Below are 14,614 nucleotides of genomic sequence, written 5' to 3' on the forward strand. Positions count from 1 at the left end.
TGAAACACACACGAATATCATGAGGTGAAGTGTACGAATGTCTAGTTTCAATCGGCCTCCTTTCCCTTGTCTCCTTACACCCTGAGGCTGAAGAGGTCACGGCCACGCACCTTCCAACTGGAATGATATTAATGCGGTTGCTGTGTAGTTGCAATTCGAAACCGCTGCAGGAAAATGTTTTGAATACTGAAGGGGCATTTCACACTTGCAATTTATAATGATAAGCGACACACAACAGGAGAACTATTCTAAGCATTAATCATGACTGGATATCTTTTTTTCCACACACCGTGGGCGTTCTTGGCGATTTTAAGTTGTCGGTAAACTGAACAGGTACACTTGTTTTAAATGCACCCTAACACACCATTCGATTGGATGGACACCTACTTCTCCTTCCCATTCTACCAAGTCTGAAATGTTTTATTCTGAATATGCAGTATATTACACCCCCATTACCAAAAATAAATATAATTGGAACTCTGGGAGTTTCGAACTGCAATTTACAGAGGAATACATGCGATATGATCTGGGACAAGAGAATAGGCCATTCATGTCCTTGTTACACGGAGACTGATTCTATTCGTTAACAACATTTAACCGTGCTCTGCGAAATTACTAACTGTATTTCTAATTGACTGGCTATGTAACTAAAAACTACACCCCGTCCCATTCCCAAATGTTTACTCGTTGTCAAAAGCCAGCACTTAGTTACCACAAGTTACTTTGTTAACATGATTAACTCAATTTTGTCTCTAATACTTTTTGTCATTTCTGCCTCTCACGGCTCTCCGTCGCAGTCTTTGTTTCTCCCCCTGCCTTTGCCTCCCTCTGCCTCTTCCTCACACCCCATATGCTTGTCCTGATATAGAGTTTAAACTAATTGGTTTAGAATAAATCCTCTGACTAGCTGTTTTAGCCCCAGACTTGGCCGTGCCAGCTGCCGAGTGTTTGATCACACCTATATCCCGGTCTGTATGAGGGTTCCTGTCTATAGAGTTTCTCTTCTCAAGTCCCCCTGGGATCTCACATACAACCGTTAGATCGCGTGCAAAACATACAGATTAAATTTCCCAGCAAGATGCAAGCTCGTAGCCAGCATCGTACCTGTAAATTAACTGATAGCACGCTCTTTGTCCCTTGGTTACAGCTGTAAGATGAACATTTATTATATGGAGGAGCTTTTATTTTTAAACAGATTCAATTAGCAGTGTGCGCTGCTTAGCGGGTACGTACACTAGCCAGATTGCCAGAGTTTAGCTCATAAGGCACAATTTCATGTGAAAATGAAGTCAATCAAGTGAAATAAGCAGTGATTTGTTTGTTGCTGGCACGCTATACTATGTGCAGCAGGGCTGTTATTTGCTGTAAGTAATGCAATTAGCCGTTTTGTACAGAAATCAATGGCTTATAAATAGAGCAGTGATAGCTATACATGGGCGCAGAACTACTTAAAAGGAAATCCCCATTATCCTTGAGGATGTTTTTCATGTTGCCGTCACATGTTAATAGTTATCGACAATTATTTTCACTGGTATAATTTTGCAAAATTCGGTTCTAAAACAAGAATCTGTCATTCCCACTACATACCCGATAACAGAGAACTGGAAGTTCCAAGTATATAAACCTACTAATTGCTCGTAAGGTAAACTCAAAATAGACTATTGAACGAAAGTAGAAAATGGGAAAATTCCGTATTAAGCTAGATGCGAGAAGAATATCTGTAAATCTATAAATCTGTTAATGGTCATTATAAATCGTCTGGATCTTCTGAATACATTACATGATCTCGCCCCCAGCATATTGTTATGTGATGTAATCGCATGCAAAGTTATCCGATCGTATGACAGCTAATATATTGTGGATGAGCAACATTCCAAAATTAAACTATTGTATTATGCTACAAACAAGCAGGCCCCTCTTCACCCTCGCAAGTTCATGGCCCTTTGACATATGAGACAGTTCAAGTGTTGAGCTGGAAGTCAACCTATCTAACTCATTTTATTTTGCATTATTGTGTACGTCTTTATTTATTAAATCTCAGCTTTTCATATAACAGTTTTACACTATAACCATTTAATGGTGGGGGGGGGCAGGTGGAAGGGAAGATGAGAATTCTAATGTTTTAATTCCATTCTCTGCCAGTTCATGTAGACACCACTAAAATAAGTAGGTCTACGCAAATACTGTATTATTCTCAGGCAATAAACTTGACCAATAGGAACCCGTTAAATTCAACTAATGAATACGTATTTAACTCTAATTAAAGGCAATCTAATGAGGGCCTTATGTAAATTCAAACAAACATCAAATATTAGGATCTCCTATGCGCCTGAAGGCGAATTATCCTTGTGGATTTAGCCATGTCAGGTTGGCTAAACAAAATAACACATTTTATGTTTCTCCATTTCATATTCCTGAATCCAAGGTGCCAAAAAACACAGCGATAAACGCTTTCTAAACACAGAGCCACCGCATAAAGAATGGATGTAAAAGTCTTCTATCCGTACAAACGACCTGACAGATAAAAGCTCAATCATAACCCAAGCTTGATTGAATGAATTCAATTAACATGCTCTGAAGTTGGAGTACTTTCTTTTCCATTTGTTGGATAATGCATTTCCTCTAGCTCTATGCAAACCTGCAGGTGCATAAGAGCTGAGGAGCTATTTTTCCATTTCGGGGGAAAAGAAAACCGTTTTTAAATTTACATATCTATCTCTGCTCAATGGCTCTATTACCAGTAATTGGCCGGGTACAATAACATAACTCAAAAATGGCTAAACCCATACATCTGTATTCATTTAATTAATTATGTGATCTCTTGGTTCGCTCCATCAGGCGCAGTAAGGTACACGGGATGATGAGCTGTTGACAAGGAGAGCAGATTTTTGTTTTGTAATCCTGGTATCCAGCAATTCTAAAATTATAACTTTTTAAAATGCGACTCATCTCAGCTCCATTTATCGATACCTTCTATTTAATTTACAGTTTACCCTTGCACGTTCTGAGTATACAACACAGAAATACAAATTAAGTTAACTGCGTCAATGGCAGGACGTTGCCACAACACATGGGCTGATTATGTTTGTTGCTTAAATTCTGAGTCAACAACTTTTGGGCATTGTTTTTGTATCAGTTAGCAGGCGCGGAAATCAGCTAGATACATTGCAGAGGGCAGAAACCAGTTAGGAAATAGGCTTGTAAAAAAGTGAATTATCTATTTTTATCTGACATAGCGGTGTTTTATAAATACCTAGGAGAATAAACCCATTACATCTAATTTGAATATTACAACAACCGTATGTGTGGTTTTATTTAGATATAGTTATTGTCACATGGAAGGAGCAAACGTTTGAAATAAACGGAGGTTTAAGGTTTTCTTACTTTAATTTGGATCACATGAATAAAACGTCTGCCTTTGTCCAGATGAGGTATTGTATAACATATCGTTTGGCTCCCCATTAATTGATGTTCCCTAAAGGAATATTCGTAAAGGTGAATTCAAAGGGGGAATGTCCAGCTTTAATGCAATTAAATTAGCATTCCAAGGCGGGGAAACGGTGCACACTAAACATTGTCAAGACATACACCGCAATAACAGATGCTTTGTAGAGAATGCAAACACAATTAAAGTTGCAGCTTGATCATTAAAACCATGAATGCTTTAGTATACCTGCTTTAACAGGATCTCAATGTTAGCTTGCAGGTTATACACAATCAGTGCAAATGTTTCGCCACAAGCCACAGTCACCTAAAGCTAAAACACAACTGAAATACTTTGGAATTTCTCACCACTAAATTATTTTGGGGTACATATTACTCAGGAACCCGGGATTGCCGAATAAGCCTGAACGATTTTTAATTATCTATTTTCAGCAGAAGAGTTGATTTTCATTCAGTGCCACGGTCTTACTTTAACATTTTAATGTAACATTCACCACTACTGCAACTTGCACATTTAGGAGTAACAATTATTCGTAAATTCATGCCCAGTATGGTAAGTTTAGCAGCTCAGATAGATTTACATATAATATTTAAATGTATACCACTGAGAGCGTACATCTATCCTAACTAGATTAAAACGTTTCGAATACAAGATTCCTCTTCGAAGACAAAGTGCAGTTTTATTGCACAAATAGAAAAGTAACAATTCAGAAACGTTATTATAGAAGATTAACCAACAGCTTTTTACAACTAAGTTCCAGAGGGGATCGTCGTTGTCCAAAGTGTGAGGAGAAATCTCATTAAGTAACAGGTGAATCCGAGTGAACAGGACATGCTCAAGTGGACCAGAAGGGACGCGAAGCGAGGGTTTATAGACAAAAAAAGTTAAAATTGATCTTTATACCTTGTTCGTGAAAAACGCAATCAAGTTTGTTAATAGGACAAAATGGCATACATATTGGCTGAAGTATTCAGCCGCAGACGTTATACACTGAAATTGTGCTTAATCTTAACAGAATTGATTTCTGTGGAAGAGCAGATTGGTGATGTGGGTGATAAATGTGCGAGCAAAAGCCAGGCCAAAATGGAAGAGGGTTCTCTAGAACAAAGGCTAAATGTGATGCCATATTTAAACAGGGGCCTGGCATACTCTTCATATATTTCAAAGAATAATTAACATAACTGTCATAGACTTTGAGATGCTCCAGTTCCTCCATCTATGCTCTCAATAAGTGTGTTTTGTGTCTTAATTGTTTAAATGTTGGTATATAACAATATGATGTCCACGAAATGTTCGAAAAGAGCTGGCAATTTTACACCGATACCATCGCATCCCAACATTAACCCCCACCACTGAATTCCCACCCCTCCCTGCTCCCTCACCACCGCTCCCCGCCGCATCCATTGAAAAAAAACCTCTCGGCTCTGCAGTAGACCGATTACGCTGAATGTTTGTTGTGTGGCATTGTCATTTCAGTTTAACTCACACTTAGTTACGAGTTCCTAACTAGAAAACGTTGCTATTAATTAACCAGACAACCAATACCGGAACGTGACGAAATCAACTAATTACGAAATTTGGATATTTAAAGAACATTTTGCAATGTAAACACCCGTGTACTTTTTTTCATTACAATATTTAATACACAGCTCCTCCAAAAGTCGTGAAATATTTTTGTTTCGGTTTTACGAAGCTTTTTGATGGTATGGCATGAATGAATCGTTATATTAGGAATACTCAACGTTCTCAGACCATAGAATGTTTAAGCCCAGTGAGGTTCCCAAACTCTTTTTTAAAAAATTACCAACATATTGGAAGTATCTCAACAAGATATGCGAATAATAGGTGACATTAAATCACATTCGATTCAGGCTGCTTAGAATATACTGAGATTTATTTTGCTATTTTTAATTTCCCCATTCCTTGAAACACTTAGTCTTCTTTCTTGAAACTGAAACCATTTTTAAGGCTTTTTTTTTGGGTAAAATAAGCTGCTTTTAAAAAGAAACTCAGCCCATAACTGTACACGCATATAAAATGCAGTGGTATACTACTCGACAGAGACTTTGGGGTCTGCAAAAGCTAATAATTATATATTGGGTAAGATGCAGGTGACCCGGCTAGGTGTTTTAACAATACCTGCTATTAATCAAGATCCCCACAGAATTCGGCGTCTACTGCTCTTGAGAACCTGAATTGCGTTGCTAGGCAATTCAGAGGGGAAAATATTAATGCCCTTTGTTAAGAAACCACCAAGTATTCCGCACGTTGAGCCCGACTCATATTTGCATTCCCAAAATAAACGGGAATTTTTTCAAAAGTGCAACTTACCGTTACCTTTATCAGTTCGGTTCCAGCAGGAAAATGGATGCTGATGTTGGAAAGCTGGCCCTAGACTGGAGTCGGTGGGAATTATCCTGTCACTGCTCGGGGTTGAGCGTGTGACTGGCGAGCGGGTTGCTCCTGTTAATTAAAATAAAAGAGCTGCTTGTTAAGGACGTTCCCGCATTGTGCCCGCAGTCTTAACGCTGGGCTCAATATATAACTGACGTGAAGGTGCGATCCCTGACCCGCCTCCAATACAAACCACCAGCTTTTTTCAGTATTATTTATTGACCTGTACCAGATTTACAAACACAAAGAAAATATAGTTTCCAGGGAAGGATGGGATTATGTTCTGCTAAATATCGTCGTTGATACATTAAGTTTATCTTTGTACTTTGCTTATATTTCCTAACTAACAATAAAATCATATTATAATCTAATTTCTTTAGTTTCTTGTCAAAGAAGTTCTGTTATCCATTCTATTTCCAAGCTGGCCGGCGTGAATAGCGTATCTTGTTTATTTGGTGGCTTTAACATGTTTTTGTTTCTCTGCTTCTATTGAACTGAACAGTTTGTTTGGAACTACAGACATCCAAGCTGCCGAGACACGGGAGCTATTCGCGACGAATACGTTGCATCTCATTTCGCCCCCGAAGTCTTTTTTTAAGACTTTGCTTTCATTCGCATCCTTCCTCAATGAGCCAGGTTTAATATTTAACTGCAAACAAGTGATAGCAGTTTAGAGTTGTTGCTGGCACTAATAGTGATTATTTCTGGTGCATCTCCAGCACAGCGGTGATAGATTGCTGAAGTTACATCGAATTGAATAGGTCACCACATCGGCGTGATCTGGTAATGAAATGCTTTCGGAAGTATTGCCGATGAAGTTCTTGTTCATTGTTCTCGTTGAATGGACAATTTGCAATGTTTAAGACGCGGTATAGGTCCTATTAACTTGCTTATTACGCAAAGGTTCTCTTTATTTGTCGTAAAATGCGTGAGACTAATAATCACTTTCGTACCGGGGTTTGCTGTGTTGGGATGGTTACAAGACCCAGCTTTCTGAGGTTAGGCTTTCTTCGGATCAGATATAAAGAATGACTTGAACAAGATTTTATCTTAAATTTATATGATACAATATTGTCTAATAAAGCGAATAAAACCCATTTTAAAGGCATATGTACCTGCGGTCCAGGAAAACCGAAATCTATGGTGTATTGGAAACGAGCTACAGTTGAGTAATACCTTACTTATGAACTACGAACTTGAACGACTCGTTGTAGGTGGGATCACGTGACCGCACATCTTGGCGTTACATTTGTAATCGTGACGATGTCACACACTGACGATGTCACACACAAAAAAAAAAACGCACGGAAGGTAATGACTGCGATTAAAAACAATCTATTCACAAAACTGTCCGATGGCTATAGGATATCACCACTTACTTGGTCCACTACCTCCTCCAGTACTTAACGACTCTGCAGATACATTTTATTGCACGAAGCTCTTTGCAATCGTTTTGGCTCGGAATATTTATCTGGAATACTGTGATCCTGATATCAAACAATTAGCTAAATAAACACTAGGATGGGAATTGAACAAAGAGCTTATGAATCGCGTTTCAACTTTAACAGTAAATTGTCCTCTGTTATGAAATTGTATTGACAATGCCCGTCCTAATCTGTAAAGACGTTCTTTGCCACTCTATGCAATCTATTCCTTGATTTCTAGCCAAAGTGTCAGAGTATTTTCTTGAATTCCACGTAGTGCCTTTGACAGAGAATTATGTACTATACATGTTGCGACTACAGTTTCCTGATACATTTATTTTGGTAATTATGAGACCAATACGAAATTCTCTCGAATATAATGATTAAACAGTGGTTGGTGTCTTCAAATGCGATTAGAGATCAATGCCACCGGACGTTTTATTTTCTTTCGTTGTTCTGTGACCTCTGATTAGTTCTCCTGTCGGTGATTAAACTTCTTCACTGAACATGATATAAGGGTCGAGGGCAATGAAGTTCTTTAAGAAATAGCTTCGAAAGTAAAGAAAAAATTGAGTTGCCTACGTAAGTGTTCATAGAGGATAGCTAATAAATCCTCACTTCCAAATCTCACAAATTTTTACCGGGAGCGTTTGAACCTGACATTACAATCAGATAGAATTTAATTTATTTTCGTGCAATGTCATTAAACTGTCACGTTTAGATAGGTTCTAGATAAGAACCGGAAGGTTGTGGATTAAAGGAAGGAAGGCAGAGTTCATGCGTAACAACAATCGAGCTACAACTAAATCCATTTCTGAAAGCAGATGTTTGAGCAACTTCTGTTTCCTCCAGCTAAGGGTCGGGTGATATTTTCCTGCTGTCCACATCTCATTATTGTGATATTGCTGAGAATATCCTTTCTATTATTGAAACTAATGCCTGGGTAACATACTGTGGTTTCATTACAATACCATCACTCCATCAGATGGTTAATTGACACCAAAGTCCATACCACCAATGGTTATGCCAGCATAGACCAGTCTAACTGGTTGCATCACTTTCTGATATGGAGGCACCAATGCACAGGATTGGAAAAAGCTACAGAGAGCTGTAACCTCAGCCAGCTCCGTCATGGGCACTAGCTTCCCTGCCTCTGAGGATATCTTCAAAAGGCAATGTCTCTAAAAGGCAGCATCCAGTGTTAAGGAGCCATCCTCTTCTCATTACTACCAGCATGGAGGAAATGGAGCAGCATGAAAATACACACTCAGTGTTTTAGGAACAACTTCTTCCCCTGTGCCATCAGATTTCTGAATGGCCCGTGAACTCAAGAAAACAACAGCATTATTTTGCTCTCTTTTAGCTCAAATATCAATCTATTTATTTATCTATTTATTTATTTCTTATTGTAACCTATAGTAACTTTTTATGTATTGCATTGTACTGCTGCTGCAAAAGAAAATATCACAACTTAGTCAATGATAATAAACCTGATTCTGACCAATCAAATTAGTGCTCCAATCTGGCCAGTTCCTTTCTCACTTATAGTTGGGCACCCTGCCCTCTTTAAATGGCGGGCTGTCAAGAATTGTTAATCACACTTGATGTCATTAGAACCTCCAATGTCCAATCAGCTATTGTATTATCTTGCTCTCACCCTCATTTGAAGAATTCCAGCTGATATTTATTCCATCATTCATCACCCAGGACCCGGCCATGCTCTGTTCTCACTGCTGCGACTGGGAAGGGGTTAGGTCCCACAGCACCAGGTTTAGTTAATACCCTTCAACCATCGGGTTCCTGAGCCAGCATAGATAACTTCACTCATCTCAACTCTGAAATGATTCCACAAAATATGGACTCACTTTCAAGGACTCTGAAACTCATGTTCTCAGCATTATATGTTTATTTATTATTATTTGTTTTTATTTGCACAGTTTGTTTTCCTTTGCACATTGGTTGTTTGTCAGTCTTTGTATGCAGATTTTCATTGGTTTTTTTGTGTTTCTGAATGGTTGCAAGAAAATGAATCTCAGGGTAGTATCAGTATGTACTTTGATAAAAAGTTCACCTTGAACTTTAAACTTTGAACCCAGTACTTCAGCCTTGCATTCACCCAACTACCAAGATCTGTGGAATGACACTCATTCAGACTCAGGCAGAAAAATGAACCTAATTTCTAACATTATAGAGGTGTCCTCAATGGCTCAAGTCTACTTACTCTCCATCATTTTGGATCCCAGATGCTCTAGTTTAGTGGTCAACCAGCCCTCTTGTTATTCATGCCTGCTTCCTGTCCAATCCCCAACACAAGTACAAAATTCCACTTTCTCATTATGATAGCTTGATGATACAATGCTTAGATTAGGATCATCTGCTACAACTTTAACAGAGGATCAAATGCTTCCTGCTGGACTCCGTCCTACCACCATTTTATGAATATGATTCTGTGACTCTCTCTAAATTCATCTACCACCTCACCTTCATCCACTCATGAGAAAAACTTCCCAACCACCCACAGTGCCACATCACTTTCCAACCCAACCAGAGCATCAGGCCAGGATACAATCTCTCACACACTCTCATTGTTCCTCACAGCTCAGCTTCAGGCAAGGTCTAGACCCAACCTCCAGACATCGGTAGCTTCTGTTTTACCAATGTGTGGTGCATTATTTAAAAAGAATGATAGACTTCAACAAGACAGCAAAGAGCATGAGATGCATACGGATATTGTGGGAAACAAAAACAAAAAGAAACATGCAGTCTTCAAATAATTGTCTAGAAATGAAAGCAAAGGAAAAAGTGTAAAGGTGCAGACTATGACAGAGGCAAAGTAAAATGAAGACAGGAAATGCAATAGGTAGAATTAGCTGGCATTAGAGAAATGAAATAGAAATAGAATTTCTGTATCAATTCTTATTGCTTATATATACAGCTCACATATGAGCCATATATGAGCTATATATAGGAGCAATAAGAATTGATATGCCTGGGATCTAATTGTAGAATCACTGCTTGTGTTGTGTGTGTGTGTGGGGGGAGGGGGACCGTTTGTTTATGCAGTTTTCCCCAACAAAAAGTGGTGAATCTGCAGTTAAATCCCAGACATACCAGTTCTTATTGCTTATACACTGTATACAGCTCATTAGCTGGATTGTTTGAAGATTGTGGGATGGTTAAATCTAATATTTGAAAAAAGAACTGTTTCACAATTTGGAGGTATACTGAAATTAATGTGAATGTTGCTCTAAACTTGAAACTAGCTTGGCTCCCCAAGCTCTATATGCTGATTTCACAGAAATGAGAGAATTTCAATTTTTAAGCCAAACAGTATATTAAGGAAGGTTGTACTCACTTGCTGAGATTGTTATCTTAAAGTGATTAATTAAATTATTACAAAAATAAACCAAATTTTAAGTAGCAGTTGCCATGCCCCATGCAGTTTCAGAACATCAAGGAATATTTTTTAAAAATTTGCAATCCCCAATTCTTGTGGGCCAATAGTGCAGACAATTTGCATACCACGAGGTCCCTCAAACAAGACTGAAACAAGTGCCCTGAGTCATATTGGGGTTAAGTGTAAATGCTGATGAAATCTGTACTAATTCAATAAAATATGCCATGCAGAGTAAGAGGGTGAGGTTTCAGGTAAAATGTTCGTGCTAAGACAGCAGCTTCAAAAGTGAACTCTCAATCTAAAAAATTGATAGCTCAGGTTTGATTTGGAAGGAAAAATCCTCCTACTAATGCAAGCTGATATAATGTTGATTTGTGTTCTGATCTAATTACTAAAAATCTAATTAGACTGTATTCTCAAAACAACATGGCTCTTTTAAAGTAATATCACTTGCATTAATGGAAGTCTTTCCATTTAGTTTTAAATACTAAATCATTGCACGAAGCATAGTTACTGATTGACAAAAAGCCATTATGGAAAACCAAAAATTCTACTATTGACATGTTGGTAATTGTTGAACATTACAATACATCTGCCTACCTGGTTGCGACCATAATGAGTGATTAATTATTGTGTATCAGAATTGACTCCCTGCTCACCTTACGGTCCCAGTGCCGCAGCTTCTGTCGTGACCTCAGCTGAATACGAGTGCAGAGCTTGTACATTCTCTCTCAAACTGTGCGGGCTTCCTCCAGACCATCCTGTTTCCCGAGTCCAATATAAAGACATGTGGATTGCTCACTTCATTAAAGGAGTCTGTGCGAGCATGAGAGGAGGCATCTCAGTGTGTTATGGCAATTGTCCTGTATCAGACTGCAAAGCACTCCAGCATGTGGTGAAGACTGCCCAGCGGATTATCGGCATCCAATTGCCCACCATTGAGAACATCTACCATAAACGCTGCCTGGGCAGGGAAAAGCATTTTCAAGGATGCATCTCACCCTAACCATGGACTTTTTACTCTCTCCCATCCGGTAGGCGCTACAACAGCCTCCACTCCCACACCAGCAGGCACAGGAAGAGCTTCTTCCCTGAGGCTGTGACACTGCTGAACCTCTCATCACAGCGCTAAGCAGTATTGCATCCGTATTGTACTGTCTCAGTACTTTAATATTTGTGTGCTGTAGCACTTTTTTTATTCACAGTTATTTTGTAAATAACACTATTCTTTGCATTTCTGGTCAGATGATAACTGCATTTCATTGGCTTTTTATCTGTACTCGGCACAATGACAATAAGGTTGAATCTAATCTAATGAGGAGGGGTAAAGAGCAATGAGTCAGTTCAAACCTAGAGTTTGGGGTCATATCATTAACTAATCTGCAGGTTAATACCAAAGATTAGAGCCCAAAGATCAATCAGTAGTCCGGAAGTTGAAGCCTGAAGACTAGAGGCTGGCGGGCTGTTCTGAAGATGGAGAACTATCTGTGTGCGGGTGGGATGGGTGGTGGGGGCTTGATTTGCTGTTGTTCTTTTGTTGCTGTTGTGTTCTCTTTTGTTGTGCCCTGTGTTGTTCTGCAGAGTATTGTGGGCATGCTATGTTGGCACCTGAATGTGTAGTGTTATTTGTGGGTTGCCCCAGCACTTTGCTAGGTTTTGTTGGTGTTAATGCAAACGGCATATTTCACTCTATGTGTTGATGTACAAGTGATAAATGTGAACATGAATCTGAGTCCGTTACTGGAAACTGTATGGGTTTCTGCTACACCTGGGAGAAGGGCATATAGGAAGAAAAGGTTTATGTAAAATCATGTGGGATGGTTAGTGTGAACTCAATGGGTCAAAGGTGTTATTTCCATCGTGCATTACTCTCTGAAATTTAATCCTTGTTTCTGGAAATTGTAAAGTAATTGAGATGTTGAACATGCAATTAACGAATTATTGCATCTCTTATTGGAAAGTTGATCTTGAAAATATGATTTAAGTGTTTTTAATTTTATCAGCTGTGGAAGTCAGAAGACGTAAATGTAAGTATGTTGAGAGGACATTTCAATGTTGATATTTATTCCATTTTTTGTATTATCTCCAACAAGAAGGTATGGAATTACCTCATTACTATCTAATGGCTCTTCACCATTAACTTCAAAATAATTGCAGTTTATGAAGAACATTTAAGACATTATTTGTTGAACTAGAGAGTGTGAACAATCCAGCACAGGATTCAGGAGATGAGATTTTATGAATACCCTCATCTTCAAAGCATTGAACAACTAGAAAATGAATTTAACTGCTCCAGCTCAAAATATAATATTTTGTTCCTGACTGTAGAAAATAGACCAGAAAATCCACCCTTCCCTTTGCACTTTTGAAAATGCAATAAATACAATTGCATAAAGAGTTAGGAAGTATGTAGAAGGGATTTAGGATATTTTGCATTGTTTTTTAGCTTGAAGCATTTACAACTGTACACTTTATGTTTATAATTTCAATTTCCATCTGCAGTTAATGCTGTACATATAAAAAGTGCTTAGTGGTGTGCTGGAAAGTCTGTGAGCTGCAGTGCCAAGTACCTGGTGCTCGAAGGTAGCTTAACCCAAGTAGTACTTTTTTTTGATGGGTACAAACATGATGTACCTAAATGGCCTCTGCCTGTATTGTAAATTCTCCACTCTTCTGTGAAAATATTTTAGTTAAAACATTATATAACATACAAGTTTAGGTTCATCATGGTTGCTTACAATATTATTGGTCATGGTGATTAATACATTAAAAAGTTATTCAGTTCATTTACTTTGAAAATACTGAACATTTAGTCAAACACATACATTCTGATTTTAATAAGTTTCCAAATCAGGCTCATTCTCATTTTCAAGGTAACCATTTGTTCCATTCTGCTGTCTTCTTTATGGCTGCCAATAATAACTACTAGCAAAAGATTAAAATATAGCGGACTGCGGCAGCCACATCAGTTTATTCCTCTCCTCAAGATGTATCATTCAATGATCATATGACGTTTATGCTAAGAGGTGGTCCAGACTGATAGCACTTGTTGCAAATTGCTGGCTACTTTGGTAATCAATCATAACTATTTGGATGGGAACCTGTCCTGTAATAATCTTTGCGAATGTACCACTCAAGCCAGATAGTGATTTACTTATTTTCAATGATTATTTCAGGAGCATGTTCTTATATATTATCATTGAAGTAATCCATATTTTTAGCAAAGAGAACTGACATTGCCCTAATATTTGTTGAATACATTTTTTACTCTGCAGGAAAAAATATTCATCTGCCTGTCAAGTTGACAGTTTCGTGATATTGTATCATGTCTAATATATTTTGGAAATGCACAGGCATTCAGATTTTGAACAGATTTATAAAAATGATGCTAAAACAGCTTATTAATTGAAAGGAGGGAGGGGAAGACTGAGGAAAAATATTTTCAAATGCAAATGTCAGAATCCTTGAAAAGCATTCTTACATTGTCAAAATTGTAATAATCTGACTCAAAATAATAAACTGCACCAATTTTGAACAAATTATAGGTAACAAGTTGTTTGTGGAATGAAGCCTTAAGGTCTATTTAGTAGAAACTCTTCATTCTACCCAAAATATCATGAATGCATGATAAATATATAGCTTTCTTGTGATCTTTTATGAGTATTTTCAAGTTTACCTCTAATGTCACAAATACTGACATTCACATTATTTTATCATGAATTCATTGACAAGAATGTTGATATTTATTGGCTATTGGCAAGCCTACTTGCTAAATCATATGATAAATATACTCAACTTTCTCACAGTGGCAAATGTAGAAGTCCATGACAGCAATGGTGGAAATGACCAGCACATATTCCTTGTGAAGCCAAGTACCATTTTCACCTCAAGGGCACCTTCTCTTGTCTTGTGTGACATGGTTATTGCACTATTGGGCATAGGCTTAACAGAACT

This window comes from Mobula birostris, chromosome 12, assembly GCF_030028105.1.
Source record: "Mobula birostris isolate sMobBir1 chromosome 12, sMobBir1.hap1, whole genome shotgun sequence".
Lineage (NCBI taxonomy): Eukaryota > Metazoa > Chordata > Chondrichthyes > Myliobatiformes > Myliobatidae > Mobula > Mobula birostris.